Below are 15,321 nucleotides of genomic sequence, written 5' to 3'. Positions count from 1 at the left end.
GCTTTTTGCTCTTGCCTTTTGGTTTTAAGAGCTTTTGGCTTTTTCTGCTTGCTTTTTCTTTTTCTATTTTCTTTCGCCATTTTTTTTCTGCAAGCTTTGTATTCACTGCTTTTTCTTGCTTCAAGAATCATTTTTATGATTTTTCAGATTATCAAATAACATGTCTCCTTGTCATCATTCTTTCAAGAGCCAACATATTTAACATTCATAAACAGCAACTTCAAAAGACATATGCACTGTTCAAGCATTCATTCAGAATTTAAAAAGTATTGTCTCCACATCAATATAATTAAACTAAGTTCAAGGATGAATTCGAAACCATGTACTTCTTGTTCTTTTGTTTTTAAAACATTTTTCATTTAAGAGAGGTGATGGATTCATATTCACTACTTTAAGGCATAGACACTTAGACACTAATGATCATGTAATAAAGACACAAACATAGATAAACATTTAATATAAGAAAACAAAAAACAGAAAATTTAAGAACAAGGAATGAGTCCACCTTAGCGATGGTGGCGTTTCCTTCTTGAGGAACCAATGATGTCCTTGAGCTCTTCTATGTCTCTTCTTTGTCTTTGTTGCTCCTCCCTCATAGCTCTTTGATCTTCTCTAATTTCATGAAGGATGATGGAGTGCTCTTGATGTTCCACCCTTAGTTGTCCCATGTTAGAACTTAGTTCTCCTAGGGAGGTGTTGATTTGCTCCCAATAGTTCTGTGGAGGAAAGTGCATCCCTTGAGGTATCTCAGGGATCTCTTGATTTGCAGTCAAATGTTCTATCACTGAGCTATAGACCCTTGAGATGAATCTCTCCATCTTCTATGACTTGGAGGTGGAAGCTTTTGTCTTCTCTTTTCTCTTTCTAGAGGTTTTTCTGGCCTTAGGTGCCATCAATGGTTATGGAAAAATAAAAAAAGCTATGCTTTTACCACACCAAACTTAGAATATTGCTCGCCCTCGAGCAAAAGAAGAAAGAATAGTAGGAGAAGAAGAAGATATGGAGGTGAGCTGATGGTTTAAATTTGAGTGGGTGGGTGTAGGTGGGTTGTATGATGGTTTTAGGGGAGTAATGGATGTGAGTGGTGAAGGGTTCTTGGGAAAGGGTGATATAGGATTATGAGGAGGTAAGGTGAGTGGAGGTATGTGGGGATCCTGTGGGGTCCACAGATCCTGAGGTGTCAAGGATTTGCATCCCTGCACCAATTAGGCATGAAAAACACCTTTGCATGCAATTCTGGCGTTTAAACGCCGAACTGATGCTTGTTCTGGGCGTTCAGCGCCCAGATGCAGCATATTTCTGGCGTTCAGTGCCAGCTTTCCTCACTGTGCATTTCTGGTGTCTGAACGCCAGAATGCTGCTTGTTTCTGGCGTTCAATGCCAGATCCATGCTCTGTTCTGGCGTTGAACGCCAGCCAGATGCTCCTTACTGGCGTTTAAACGCCAGTGAGATCCTCCTCCAAGGTGTGATTTTTCTTCTGCTATTTTTGATTCTGTTTTTAATGTTTTGATTTATTTTGTGACTCCACATGATCATGAACCTAATAAAACATGAAATAAAAATAAAAATAAATTAAAATTAGATAAATAAAAATTGGGTTGCCTCCCAACAAGCGCTTCTTTAATGTCAATAGCTTGACAGTGGGCTCTCATGGAGCCTCACAGATGTTCAGAGCATTGTTGAGACTCCCCAACACCAAACTTAGAGTTTGGATATGGGAGTTCAATACCAAACTTAGAGTTTAACTGTGGGGGCTCTGGTTGACTCTGCAGTGAGAGAAGCTTACTGTGCCTCTTTTCCATGTTTACAGAAGGGTAACTTTGAGTTTTAAACACAAGGGAGTCCTCATTTAATTGAAGGACTAGTTCACCTCTGTCAACATCAATCACAGCTCTTGCTGTGGCTAGGAAGGGTCTTCCAAGGATGATGGATTCATCCTCATCCTTCCCAGTATCTAGGATTATGAAATCAGCAGGGATGTAAAGGCCTTCAACCTTTACTAATATGTCCTCTACTTGTTCATAAGCCTATTTTCTGGAATTGTCTGCCATCTCTAATGAGATTTTAGCAGCTTGTACCTCAAAGACTTCCAGTTTCTCCATTACAGAGAGTGGCATGAGGTTTATTCCTGACCCAAGGTCACATAGAGCCTTCTCAAAGGTCATGGTGCCTATGATACAAGGTATTAGGAACTTTCTAGGATCCTGTTTCTTCTGAGGCAATCTCAGTTGATCCAATGCATTTAGTTCATCGGTGAACAGGGGAGGTTCATCTCTCCAAGTCTCATTACCAAATAAATTGGCATTCAGCTTCATGATTGCACCAAGGAACTTGGCAACTTGCTCTTAAGTAACATCCTCATTCTCTTAGAAGAAGAATACTCATCAGAGCTCATGAAGGGCATAAGGGGTTTCAATGGAATCTCTATGGTCTCTAGATGAGCCCCAGAGTCCTTTGGTTCCTCAGAGAGAAACTCCTTATTGATCACTGGACGTCCCAGGAGGTCTTCCTCCTTGGGATTCACGTCCTTCTCCTCTTTTGTGGGTTCGGCCATGATGGTCAATTCAATGGCCTTGCACTCTCCTTTTGGATTCTCTTCTGTATTGCTTGGGAGAGTACTAGGAGGGGTTTCAGTGATTCTTTTACTCAGCTGGCCCACTTGTGCTTCCAAATTTTTAATGGAGGACCTTGTTTCATTCATGAAGCTCACAGTGGTCTTAGATAGATCAGAGACTAAATTTGCTAAATTAGAGGTATTTTGTTCAGAGTTCTCTGTCTGTTGCTGAGTGGATGATGGAAAAGGCTTGCTATTGCTAAACCTGTTTCTTCCACCATTATTAAAGCCTTGTTGAGGCTTTTGTTGATCCTTCCATGAGAGATTTGGGTGATTTCTCCATGAGGGATTATAGGTGTTTCCATATGGTTCACCCATGTAATTCACCTCTGCTATTGCAGGGTTTTCAGGATCATAAGCTTCTTCTTCAGTAGATGCCTCTTGAGTACTATTGGATGCAGCTTGCATTCCATTCAGACTCTGAGAAATCATATTGACTTGCTGAGTTAATATTTTATTCTGAGCCAATTGATGCCAAGGCATCTTAGGCTAGTTTCACTAGCATTTTTTATGTTATTTTTAGTTGTTTTATGCATTTTCTTGAGCCTTAAGTAATCATTTGGGCCAAATAGTCATGCTTGTCTTAAATCATTCAAACATGAAGATTTTTATGCAAATTCCATGAGTTTTTAGTTATATTCCTTGAATGCTATGAATGGAAGAATTCTCATGAATTTTAGCAAGACTTTGATGCAACTGTTTGGATGATTTCAGGGAAGAAGAGGCTAGGCAAGGAAGCAACAAAATTAATAAAGGAAGCTTGAATATCACATGTGGAGTTTAAGTTCCAGTTTAAGCCTAAACTGGAGCTTAAACGCCAAAAATCATGAAGGATAAGAAATGCTGGAATTGAAGTTTAACCTCCAGTTTGACCTCAAACTGGAGGTTAAACGCCAGAATGATAATGCCACTCAGGAAGGAGTTCCACGTTTAACCTCCAGTTTGACCTCAAACTGGAGGTTAAACGCCAGAAGTGGGAATAGCACCAGGGAGCCATTTCCACGTTTAAGCTCCAGTTTGACCTCAAACTGGAGCTTAAACGTGTTCGACAGCCTTTCTCCTCCAGGGTTGCTCTCTCCATTTCCACGTTTAACCTCCAGTTTGACCTCAAACTGGAGGTTAAACGTGTTCGACACCTCCAGGGCTACCATTCTAAGCTTCCACGTTTAACCTCCAGTTTGACCTCAAACTGGAGGTTAAACGTGTTCGACCTCCAGGGCTGCCCTTCCTTTATCCACGTTTAAGCTTCAGTTTAACCTTAAACTGAAGCTTAAACGTGTTATATGGAACAGCTTGACCATGCCTTCTTCAAACATAAATAACTTGAGCTACAAAACTCCAAATGAGGTGATTCAAAATGCATTGGAAAGAAGACATCTAGAGCTTTCCAAGCATATAAGGCATGCATGGTGGATACTAAAAATTGAGGGAGAAAACAGCCCCGTAATGTGCATAGAAGAGCATAGTACCAACATGCAATCAGGCCAGCTGACCTCTTCACCTTCCATGGAGTATAACTCGAGTTGTAGAGATCCAATTGAGGTGCTTCCAGTTGTGTTAGAAAGCTGACATCCATAGCTTTCCAACGAGGTATAATAGTCTATATTTGGCATCAAATTAGCAAGGTTGACAAGAGAACAAAGTGACGACTCAAGAAAGGGGGTGCAACATTTGAGTGTAGTTTAATGGATCATTATCCTTTTTGGATCAATTATGTCACTCAGCCCTTCAAGCAAGCAAGGCCCATCAACAACACCAAATCAAGGCCACAAGAATCATCTAGAATAGTTTATTTTCATTTGATTGTAATTTGCTTTGAATTTCATTTTCATTTTGTAATTTAGGGAGCCTATTTAAAGGCCTTAGTTTCTGCATTTAGAGACGGAGGGGAGGGGAATCCAGCCCCTGATGGGGACTTTTGGAACTTTTACTTTTTCACTTTTAGCTAGTTTTCCTTTTCTTTGTAATTGAATTCAGAGCTATGATTCACTAAACCCCCTTTCATTGGGTTAGGGAGCTCTATTGTAATTCAATGAATCAATAATAGTTTATCTTCTTCTTCAATCTTTTCTCTTGAATTTTGTTAGAAAGCTTCTCGATCTAATTCCATTGAGTAGTTGTCTTGGGAAAGAAACTACTCATACTTGGAATCCTTCGGAGCCTTGGGAAAGGAATGGAGGATTCATGCTAGAGAAGCTTTCTCACAGTGGATTGGATTGGGGTTTGGATGGATATTGTGACATGTAATCCTACCAAATTGTGGTTCATGAAATTGTGTGGTATAATCAGTGATCAAGCATCATCTCTTCTTATGAACATTTAAACCAAGGGATTGGGAATTTGTTTGTTTTTAGAGAGCATTGGTGAGCCAAGGAATTGGGATCCAATCATATAAGATTGCCAAGCAAAATTCAATGAATGCATTGGTTGAGGAAGAGATATACATGTTTTGATTCGGAGATTTCAATATCTCCTAAACCCAATGAATTCCCCATTTCTGATTTCCACTTTCTCTTCACATTCTGCAACTCCATTCTTGCAATCACCCCCATTCCCTTTTAATTTCAGCAATTTACATTCTGCTCTTTAATTCATTGCAAATTTAAGATTCAGCCATTTTAATTTTCTTGTCATTTACTTTTCCCGCCAATTTTACATTCCGCAATTCTCATCTCAAACCTTGATTCCGCTCAACTAGAACACACTTCTAATCCGAATTGCTCATTCAACCAATCCTTGTGGGATTCGACCTCACTCTATTGTGAGTTTTTACTTGACGATAACCGGTGCACTTGCCGGAAGGAATTTTGCCGATCGTGCAATTTTCTAAATCGTAGCATAACAAGTTTATGCGCATCACCAATATGGCATTCAGAGTATCAATTTCAAGAACTCCCTTCTTCTGAGGCGTCCCATTACTCACAGGATTCCTTTCAGAAGTGTACATGAACTGGTTATTAGCAACCATGTCAATGAGTTCTTGAGCTTCTGCAGGTATTTTCTTTAGGTGAATGGATCCACCTGCAGAAGTATCCAATGACATCTTAGCTAATTCAGACAGACCATCATAGAATATATCCAGGATGGTCCATTCTGAATGCATGTCAGAAGGACACTTTTTGGTCAGTTACTTATATCTCTCCCAAGCTTCATAGAGGGATTCACCGTCCTTCTGTCTGAAGGTTTGAACGTCCACTCTAAGCCTACTAAGCTTTTGAGGAGGAAAGAACTTGGCTAAGAAAGCCGTGACTAGCTTATCCCAAGAGTTCAGGCTATCTTTGGGTTGAGAGTCCAACCACACGCTAGCTCTGTCTCTTACAGCAAACGAGAAAAGCATAAGCCTGTAGACCTCGGGATCAAGCCCATTGGTCTTAACAGTATCACATATCTGCAAGAATTCAATTAAGAACTGAAAAGGATCTTCAGATGGAAGTCCTTGAAACTTGCAGTTTTGTTGCATCAGAGAAACTAATTGAGGTTTCAGCTCAAAATTGTTTGCTCCAATGGTAGGGATGGAGATGCTTCTTCCATGTAAATTGGAATTAGGTGCAGTAAAGTCACCAAGCATCCTCCTTACATTATTATTATTTTCGGCTGCCATCTCCTCTTCCTGTTTGAAAATTTCTGTAAGGTTATCTCTGGATTATTGTATTTTAGCTTCTCTTAGTTTCCTCTTCAGAGTCCTTTCAGGTTCAGGGTCTGCTTCAACAAGAATGTTCTTGTCCTTGCTCCTGCTCATATGAAAAAGAGGGAACAGAATAATAATAATAATAGGGATCCTTTTTACCCAGGTATAAAGGTTCCCCTGTGTGAGTAGAAGAAGAAAAGAATGTAATGTAAAGAAGGGAAGAAGAGAAAATTCGAACACAGATAGAAGAGGGGGTTCGAATTTGGGTGAGATGAAGTGTTAATAGATGAATAAATAAATAGACGGAGATGTGAGAGAAAGAGGATTTTCAAAAATAAAATTTTGAAAAGGGGTTAGCGATTTTCGAAAATTAGGAAAAATTAAAATCGAAATTAAAAATTGAAACAATTAATTAATTAAAAAGAATTTTTAAAAAAGAAGGAAGAGATTTTCGAAAATTAGAGAGAGAGTTAGTTAGGTAGTTTTGAAAAAGATAAGAAACAAACAAAAAGTCAATTAGTTAGTTAAAAAAGATTTGAAAATCAATTTTGAAAAGATAAGAAGATAAGAAGTTAGAAAAGATATTTGAAAATCAAATTTTTGAAAAAGATATGATAGGAAGATATGATTAGAATTAATTTTGAAAAAGATTTGATTTTTAAAATCATAATTAATGACTTGACTCACAAGAAATCACAAGATATGATTCTAGAATTTAAAGTTTGAATCTTTCTTAATAAGCAAGTAACAAACTCAAAATTTTTGAATCAAAACATTAATTGATGATGTGATTTTCGAAAATATGATATAAAATTAAGAAAAAACTTTTTGAAAAATATTTTTAAAATTTTTGAAAATAATTAAGAAAAATGAAAAAGATTTAATTTTTGAAAAAGATAAGATTTTTAAATTGAAAATTCGATTTGACTCATAAGAAACAATTGAATTTTTAAAAATTTTTTGAAAAAGTCAATCCAAATTTTCAAAATTTATGAGAGAAAAAAGGAAAGATATTTTTTTTATTTTTGAATTTTTAATGATGAAAGAGAAAAACATGAAAAATGATGCAATGCATGAAAATTTTGGATCAAAACAATGAATGCATGCAAGAATGCTATGAATATCATGATGAACATCAAGAACACTTTGAAGATCATGATGAACATCAAGAACATATTTTTGAAATTTTTTTTTGATGCAAAGAAAACATGCAAGACACCAAACTTAGAAATCTTTAATGCTTGGACTCTAACAAACGAAAAATGCATATCAAAAAAAAGAAAAGACACAAAACAAGAAAATATGAAGATCAAACAAGGAGACTGGCCAAGAACAACTTGAAGATCATGAAGAACACTATGAATGCATGAATTTTCGAAAAAAAAGCAAAGAATTTTTAGAAAAAATGCAATTGACACCAAACTTGAAATTGACTCCAGACTCAAACAAGAAACACAAAATATTTTTTATTTTTATGATTTTATAATTTTTTTGTATTTTTTGAAAGTTATTTGAAAAAGAAAAATAAGGATTCCAAAATTTTTAATATGAATTCCAGGAATCTTTCAATGTTGGCCTAAAGCTCCAATCCAAGGGTTGGGCATGGCTTAATAGCCAACCAGCTTTAGGATATAAATCAGGCATGCAACAGCTGATATTCCAATTAACTTGCCTCTATGCTGATGGTTAGAAGCCACTATCCAAAAGAATTAGACTTGGCTTTACAGCCAGCCAGGCTTCAACATGCTTCATGAAACTCTAGAATTCATTCTTAAAAATTCTGAAAAAAAATATTTCATTTTTTTTTTCAAAAATTAATTGGGAAAAACGAAAAAGAAGAAAATATTTTTGAAAAATTTTTTGAAAACTTTTTGAAAATAAAATAAGAAGAAAATTACCCAATCTAAGCAACACGATGAACCGTCAGTTGTCCAAACTCGAACAATCCCCGACAACGACGCCAAAAACTTGGTATTGTTGCCGGATTAAAAACTTGGCACCATTGTGGTCTGGAAACAATTGTGAATTGTTGTTCGAAATTGATTGTCCCCGGCAACGGCGCCAAAAACTTGGTATGCGAAATTGTTACTCTGAGGTTGTAAAATTTGTTGTTCGTTCACTCCCTGGCAATGGCGCCAATAACTGGTGCACAATACCATGGTCCAAACATAACTTCACAACTTCACACAACTAACCAGCAAGTGCACTGGGTCGTCCAAGTAATAAAACCTTACGTGAGTAAGGGTCGATCCCACGGAGATTGTTGGTATGAAGCAAGCTATGGTCATCTTGTTAATCTCAGTCAGGCGGATATCAAATGGTTATGGAGTTTTCGAATAATAATAATAAATAAACAGAAAATAAATATAGAAATACTTATGTAATTCATTGGTGAGAATTTCAGATAAGCGTATAGAGATGCTTTCGTTCCTCTGAATCTCTGCTTTCACGCTGTCTTCATCCAATCAGTCTTACTCCTTTCCATGGCAAGCTTTCTGTAAGGGCATCACCGTTGTTAATGGCTACATCCCATCCTCTCTGTGAAAATGGTCCAAATGCTCTGTCATGGCATGGCTAATCATCTGGAGGTTCTCGATCATACTGGAATAGGATTTACTATCCTTTTGAGTCTGTCACTACGCCCAGCACTCGCGAGTTTGAAGTTCGTCGCAGCCATCCCTTCCCAGATCCTACTCGGAATACCACAGACAAGGTTTAGACTTTCCAGAACTCAGGAATGGCCATCCATGGGTTCTAACTTATACCACGAAGATACTAATAACTCGAACTCGGTCCACTGTATTAGATATCTAAGAGATACTCATTCTAGCTTGGTTGCATGTAGAACGGAAGTGTTTGTCAGGCATGCGTTCATAAGTAAGAATGATGATGAGCGTCTCATAATCATCACATTCATCATGTTCTTGAGTACGAATGGATATCTTAGAAGCGGAATAAGTTGAATTGAATAGAAAATAGTAGTGCTTTGCACTAAATCATGAGGAACAGGAGAGCTCCACACCTTAATCTATGGAGTGTAGAAATTCTACCGTTGAAAATACATAAGTGATGAAGGTTCAGGCATGGCCGAGAGGCCAGCCCCCAAACGTGATCAATAGGATATAAAGATTAACTAAAATCATAAGATGTCTAATACAATAGTAAAAAGTCCTATTTATACTAAACTAGTTACTAGGGTTTACAGAAGTAAGTAATTGATGCATAAATCCAGTTCCGGGGCCCAGTTGGTGTGTGCTTGGGCTGAGCTTGAAGTTTACACATGCAGAGGCTTCTTCTAGAGTTGAACGCCAAGTTGTAACGTGTTTTTGGCGTTCAACTCTGGTTCATGACGTGTTTCTGGCGTTTAACTCCAGACTGCAGCGTAGAACTGGCGTTCAACGCCCTCTTGCATCATCTAAACTCGGCCAAAGTATGGAGTATTATATATTTCATGAAAGCCCTGGATGTCTACTTTCCAACGCAATTGAAAGCGTGCCATTTTGAGTTTTGTAGCTCTAGAAAATCCACTTTGAGTGTAGGGAGGTCAGAATCCAACAACATCAGCAGTCCTTCTTCAACCTCTGAATCTGATTTTTGCTCAAGTCCCTCAATTTCAGCCAGAAAATACCTGAAATCACAGAAAAACACACAAACTCATAGTAAACTCTAGAAATGTGAATTTAACATAAAAGCTAATAAAAACATCCCTAAAAGTAACTAGATCCTACTAAAAACATACTAAAAACAATGCCAAAAAGCGTATAAATTATCCGCTCATCACAACACCAAACTTAAATTGTTGCTTGTCCCCAAGCAACTGAAAATCAAATAGGATAAAAAGAAGAGAATATAATATAAATTCCAAAATATCAATGAAACATAGCTCCAATCAGATGAGCGGGACTTGTAGCTTTTTGTCTCTTGAATAGTTTTGGCATCTCACTTTATCCATTGAGGTTTAGAATGATTGGCATCTATAGGAACTCAGAGTTCAGATAGTGTTATTGATTCTCCTAGTTCAGTATGTTGATTCTTGAACACAGCTACTTTATGAGTCTTGGCCGTGGCCCTAAGCACTTTGTTTTCCAGTATTACCACCGGATACATAAATGCCACATACACATCATTGGGTGAACCTTTTCAGATTGTGACTCAGCTTTGCTAAAGTCCCCAATTAGAGGTGTCCAGGGTTCTTAAGCACACTTTTCTTTTGCTTTGGACCTTGACTTTAACCGCTCAGTCTCAAGTTTTCACTTGACACCTTCACGCCACAAGCACATGGTTAGGGACAACTTGGTTTAGCCGCTTAGGCTAGGATTTTATTCCTTTAGGCCCTCCTATCCACTGATGCTCAAAGCCTTGGGATCCTTTTTATTACCCTTGCCATTTGGTTTTAAGGGCTATTGGCTTTTTGCTCTTGCCTTTTGGTTTTAAGAGCTTTTGGCTTTTTCTGCTTGCTTTTTCTTTTTCTATTTTTTTCACCATTTTTTTCTGCAAGCTTTGTATTCACTGCTTTTTCTTGCTTCAAGAATCATTTTTATGATTTTTCAGATTATCAAATAACATGTCTCCTTGTCATCATTCTTTCAAGAGCCAACATATTTAACATTCATAAACAGCAACTTCAAAAGACATATGCACTGTTCAAGCATTCATTCAGAAAACAAAAAGTATTGTCTCCACATCAATATAATTAAACTAAGTTCAAGGATGAATTCGAAACCATGTACTTCTTGTTCTTTTGTTTTTAAAACATTTTTCATTTAAGAGAGGTGATGGATTCATATTCACTACTTTAAGGCATAGACACTTAGACACTAATGATCATGTAATAAAGACACAAACATAGATAAACATTTAATATAAGAAAACAAAAAACAGAAAATTTAAGAACAAGGAATGAGTCCACCTTAGCGATGGTGGCGTTTCCTTCTTGAGGAACCAATGATGTCCTTGAGCTCTTCTATGTCTCTTCCTTGTCTTTGTTGCTCCTCCCTCATAGCTCTTTGATCTTCTCTAATTTCATGAAGGATGATGGAGTGCTCTTGATGTTCCACCCTTAGTTGTCCCATGTTAGAACTTAGTTCTCCTAGGGAGGTGTTGATTTGCTCCCAATAGTTCTGTGGAGGAAAGTGCATCCCTTGAGGTATCTCAGGGATCTCTTGATTTGCAGTCAAATGTTCTACCACTGAGCTATAGACCCTTGAGATGAATCTCTCCATCTTCTATGACTTGGAGGTGGAAGCTTTTGTCTTCTCTTTTCTCTTTCTAGAGGTTTTTCTGGCCTTAGGTGCCATCAATGGTTATGGAAAAATAAAAAAAGCTATGCTTTTACCACACCAAACTTAGAATATTGCTCGCCCTCGAGCAAAAGAAGAAAGAATAGTAGGAGAAGAAGAAGATATGGAGGTGAGCTGATGGTTTGAATTTGAGTGGGTGGGTGTAAGTGGGTTGTATGATGGTTTTAGGGGAGTAATGGATATGAGTGGTGAAGGGTTCTTGGGAAAGGGTGATATAGGATTATGAGGAGGTAAGGTGAGTGGAGGTATGTGGGGATCCTGTGGGGTCCACAGATCCTGAGGTGTCAAGGATTTGCATCCCTACACCAATTAGGCATGTAAAACACCTTTGCATGCAATTTTGGCATTTAAACGCCGAACTGATGCTTGTTCTGGGCGTTCAGCGCCTAGATGCAGCATATTTCTGGCGTTCAGTGCCAGCTTTCCTCACTGTGCATTTCTGGTGTTTGAACGCCAGGATGCTGCTTATTTCTGGCGTTCAACGCCAGATCCATGCTCTGTTCTGGCGTTGAACGCCAGCCAGATGCTCCTTACTGGCGTTTAAACGCCAGTGAGATCCTCCTCCAGGGTGTGATTTTTCTTCTGCTGTTTTTGATTCTGTTTTTAATGTTTTGATTTATTTTGTGACTCCACATGATCATGAACCTAATAAAACATGAAATAACAATAAAAATAAATTAAAATTAGATAAATAAAAATTGGGTTGCCTCCCAACAAGCGCTTCTTTAATGTCAATAGCTTGACAGTGGGCTCTCATGGAGCCTCACAGATGTTCAGAGCATTGTTGAGACTCCCCAACACCAAACTTAGAGTTTGGATATGGGAGTTCAATACCAAACTTAGAGCTTGACTGTGGGGGCTCTGGTTGACTCTGCAGTGAGAGAAGCTTACTGTGCCTCTTTTCCATGTTTACAGAAGGGTAACCTTGAGTTTTAAACACAAGGGAGTCCTCATTTAATTGAAGGACTAGTTCACCTCTGTCAACATCAATCACAGCTCTTGCTGTGGCTAGGAAGGGTCTTCCAAGGATGATGGATTCATCCTCATCCTTCCCAGTATCTAGGATTATGAAATCAGCAGGGATGTAAAGGCCTTCAACTTTTACTAATATGTCCTCTACTTGTCCATAAGCCTGTTTTCTGGAATTGTCTGTCATCTCTAATGAGAGTTTAGCAGCTTGTACCTCAAAGACTTCCAGTTTCTCCATTACAGAGAGTGGTATGAGGTTTATTCCTGACCCAAGGTCACATAGAGCCTTCTCAAAGGTCATGGTGCCTATGGTACAAGGTATTAGGAACTTTCCAGGATCCTGTTTCTTCTGAGGCAATCTCAGTTGATCCAATGCATTTAGTTCATTGGTGAACAGGGGAGTTTCATCTCCCCAAGTCTCATTACCAAATAAATTGGCATTCAGCTTCATGATTGCACCAAGGAACTTGGCAACTTGCTCTTAAGTAACATCCTCATTCTCTTAGAAGAAGAATACTCATCAGAGCTTATGAAGGGTGTAAGGGGGTTCAATTGAATCTCTATGGTCTCTAGATGAGCCCCATAGTCCTTTGGTTCCTCAGAGGGAAACTCCTTATTGATCACTGGACGTTCCAGGAGGTCTTCCACTTTGGGATTCACGTCCTTCTCCTCTTTTGTGGGTTCGGCCATGATGGTCAATTCAATGGCCTTGCACTCTCCTTTTGGATTCTCTTCTGTATTGCTTGGGAGAGTACTAGGAGGGGTTTTAGTGATTCTTTTACTCAGCTGGCCCACTTGTGCTTCCAAATTTCTAATGGAGGACCTTGTTTCATTCATGAAACTCACAGTGGCCTTAGATAGATCAGAGACTAAGTTTGCTAAATTAGAGGTATTTTGTTCAGAGTTCTCTGGCTGTTGCTGAGTGGATGATGGAAAAGGCTTGCTATTGCTAAACCTGTTTCTTCCACCATTATTAAAGCCTTGTTGAGGCTTTTGTTGATCCTTCCATGAGAGATTTGGGTGATTTCTCCATGAGGGATTATAGGTTTTTCCATATGGTTCACCCATGTAATTCACCTCTGCTATTGCAGGGTTTTCAGGATCATAAGCTTCTTCTTCAGCAGATGCCTCTTGAGTACTGTTGGATGCAGCTTGCATTCCATTCAGACTCTGAGAAATCATATTGACTTTCTGAGTCAATATTTTATTCTGAGCCAATATGGCATTCAGAGTATCAATTTCAAGAACTCCCTTCTTCTGAGGCGTCCCATTACTCACAGGATTCCTTTCAGAAGTGTACATGAACTGGTTATTAGCAACCATGTCAATGAGTTCTTGAGCTTCTGCAGGCGTTTTCTTTAGGTGAATGGATCCACCTGCAGAAGTATCCAATGACATCTTAGCTAATTCAGACAGACCATCATAGAATATATCCAGGATGGTCCATTCTGAAAGCATGTCAGAAGGACACTTTTTGGTCAGTTGCTTGTATCTCTCCCAAGCTTCATAGAGGGATTCACCTTCCTTCTGTCTGAAGGTTTGAACATCCACTCTAAGCTTACTCAGCTTTTGAGGAGGAAAGAACTTGGCTAAGAAATCCTTGACCAGCTTATCCCAAGAGTTCAGGCTATCTTTAGGTTGAGAATCTAACCATATTCTAGCTCTGTCTCTCACAGCAAACGGGAAAAGCTTGAGCCTGTAGACTTCAGGATCTACTCCATTAGTCTTAACAGTGTCACATATCTGCAAGAATTCAGTTAAGAACTGAAAAGGATCTTCAGATGGAAGGTCATGAAACTTGCAGTTTTGTTGCATCAGAGAAACTAATTGAGGTTTCAGCTCAAAATTGTTTGCTCCAATGGTAGGGATGAAGTGTTAGTAGATGAATAAATAAATAGAAGGAGATGAGAGAGAAAGAGGATTTTCGAAAATAAAATTTTGAAAAGGGGTTAGTGATTTTCGAAAATTAGGAAAAAATTAAAATTGAAATTAAAAATTGAAACAATTAATTAATTAAAAAGAATTTTTAAAAAAGAGGGAAGAGATTTTCGAAAATTAGAGAGAGAGAGTTAGTTAGGTAGTTTTGAAAAAGATAAGAAACAAACAAAAAGTCAATTAGTTAGTTGAAAAAGATTTGAAAATCAATTTTGAAAAGATAAGAAGATAAGAAGTTAGAAAAGATATTTGAAAATCAAATTTTTGAAAAAGATATGATAGGAAGATATGATTAGAATTAGTTTTGAAAAAGATTTGATTTTTAAAATCATAATTAATGACTTGACTCCCAAGAAATCACAAGATATGATTCTAGAATTTAAAGTTTGAATCTTTCTTAATAAGCAAGTAAAAAACTCAAAATTTTTGAATCAAAACATTAATTGATGATGTGATTTTCGAAAATATGATATAAAATTAAGTAAAATGAAAAAGATTTGATTTTTTAAAAAGATTTTGAAAAAGATAAGATTTTTAAATTGAAAATTTGATTTGACTCATAAGAAATAATTGAATTTTTAAAATTTTTTTGAAAAAGTCAATCCAAATTTTCAAAATTTATGAGAGAAAAAAGGAAAGATATTTTTTTTATTTTTGAATTTTTAATGATGAAAGAGAAAAACATGAAAAATGATGCAATGCATGAAAATTTTGGATCAAAACAATGAATGCATGCAAGAATGCTATAAATATCATGATGAACATCAAGAACACTTTGAAGATCATGATGAACATCAAGAACATATTTTTGAAAATTTTTTTTGATGCAAAGAAAACATGCAAGACACCAAACTTAGAAATCTTTAATGCTTGG

At 37.5% G+C, this 15,321-nt stretch overlaps 2 non-coding genes across 2 annotated transcripts; both read left to right on the top strand.

Moving 5' to 3' along the window:
* The first annotated feature begins 5,716 nt into the window (after positions 1-5,716).
* Positions 5,717-5,820, top strand: LOC148546014 (small nucleolar RNA R71). Its single transcript, XR_015901534.1, has one exon. It is a non-coding gene; the product is annotated as a small nucleolar RNA R71 (small nucleolar RNA).
* Positions 5,821-13,964: 8,144 nt separating this feature from the next.
* Positions 13,965-14,072, top strand: LOC148546013 (small nucleolar RNA R71). Its single transcript, XR_015900602.1, has one exon. It is a non-coding gene; the product is annotated as a small nucleolar RNA R71 (small nucleolar RNA).
* Positions 14,073-15,321: the final 1,249 nt, after the last annotated feature.

The sequence above is a fragment of the Arachis ipaensis genome, chromosome B9 (genome assembly GCF_059453495.1).
Source record: "Arachis ipaensis isolate K30076 ecotype BB chromosome B9, ASM5945349v1, whole genome shotgun sequence".
Taxonomy (NCBI): Eukaryota; Viridiplantae; Streptophyta; class Magnoliopsida; order Fabales; family Fabaceae; genus Arachis; species Arachis ipaensis.
Note: the sequence above shows the minus strand (reverse complement) of the source record. Positions and strands in the feature narration are given on the sequence as shown.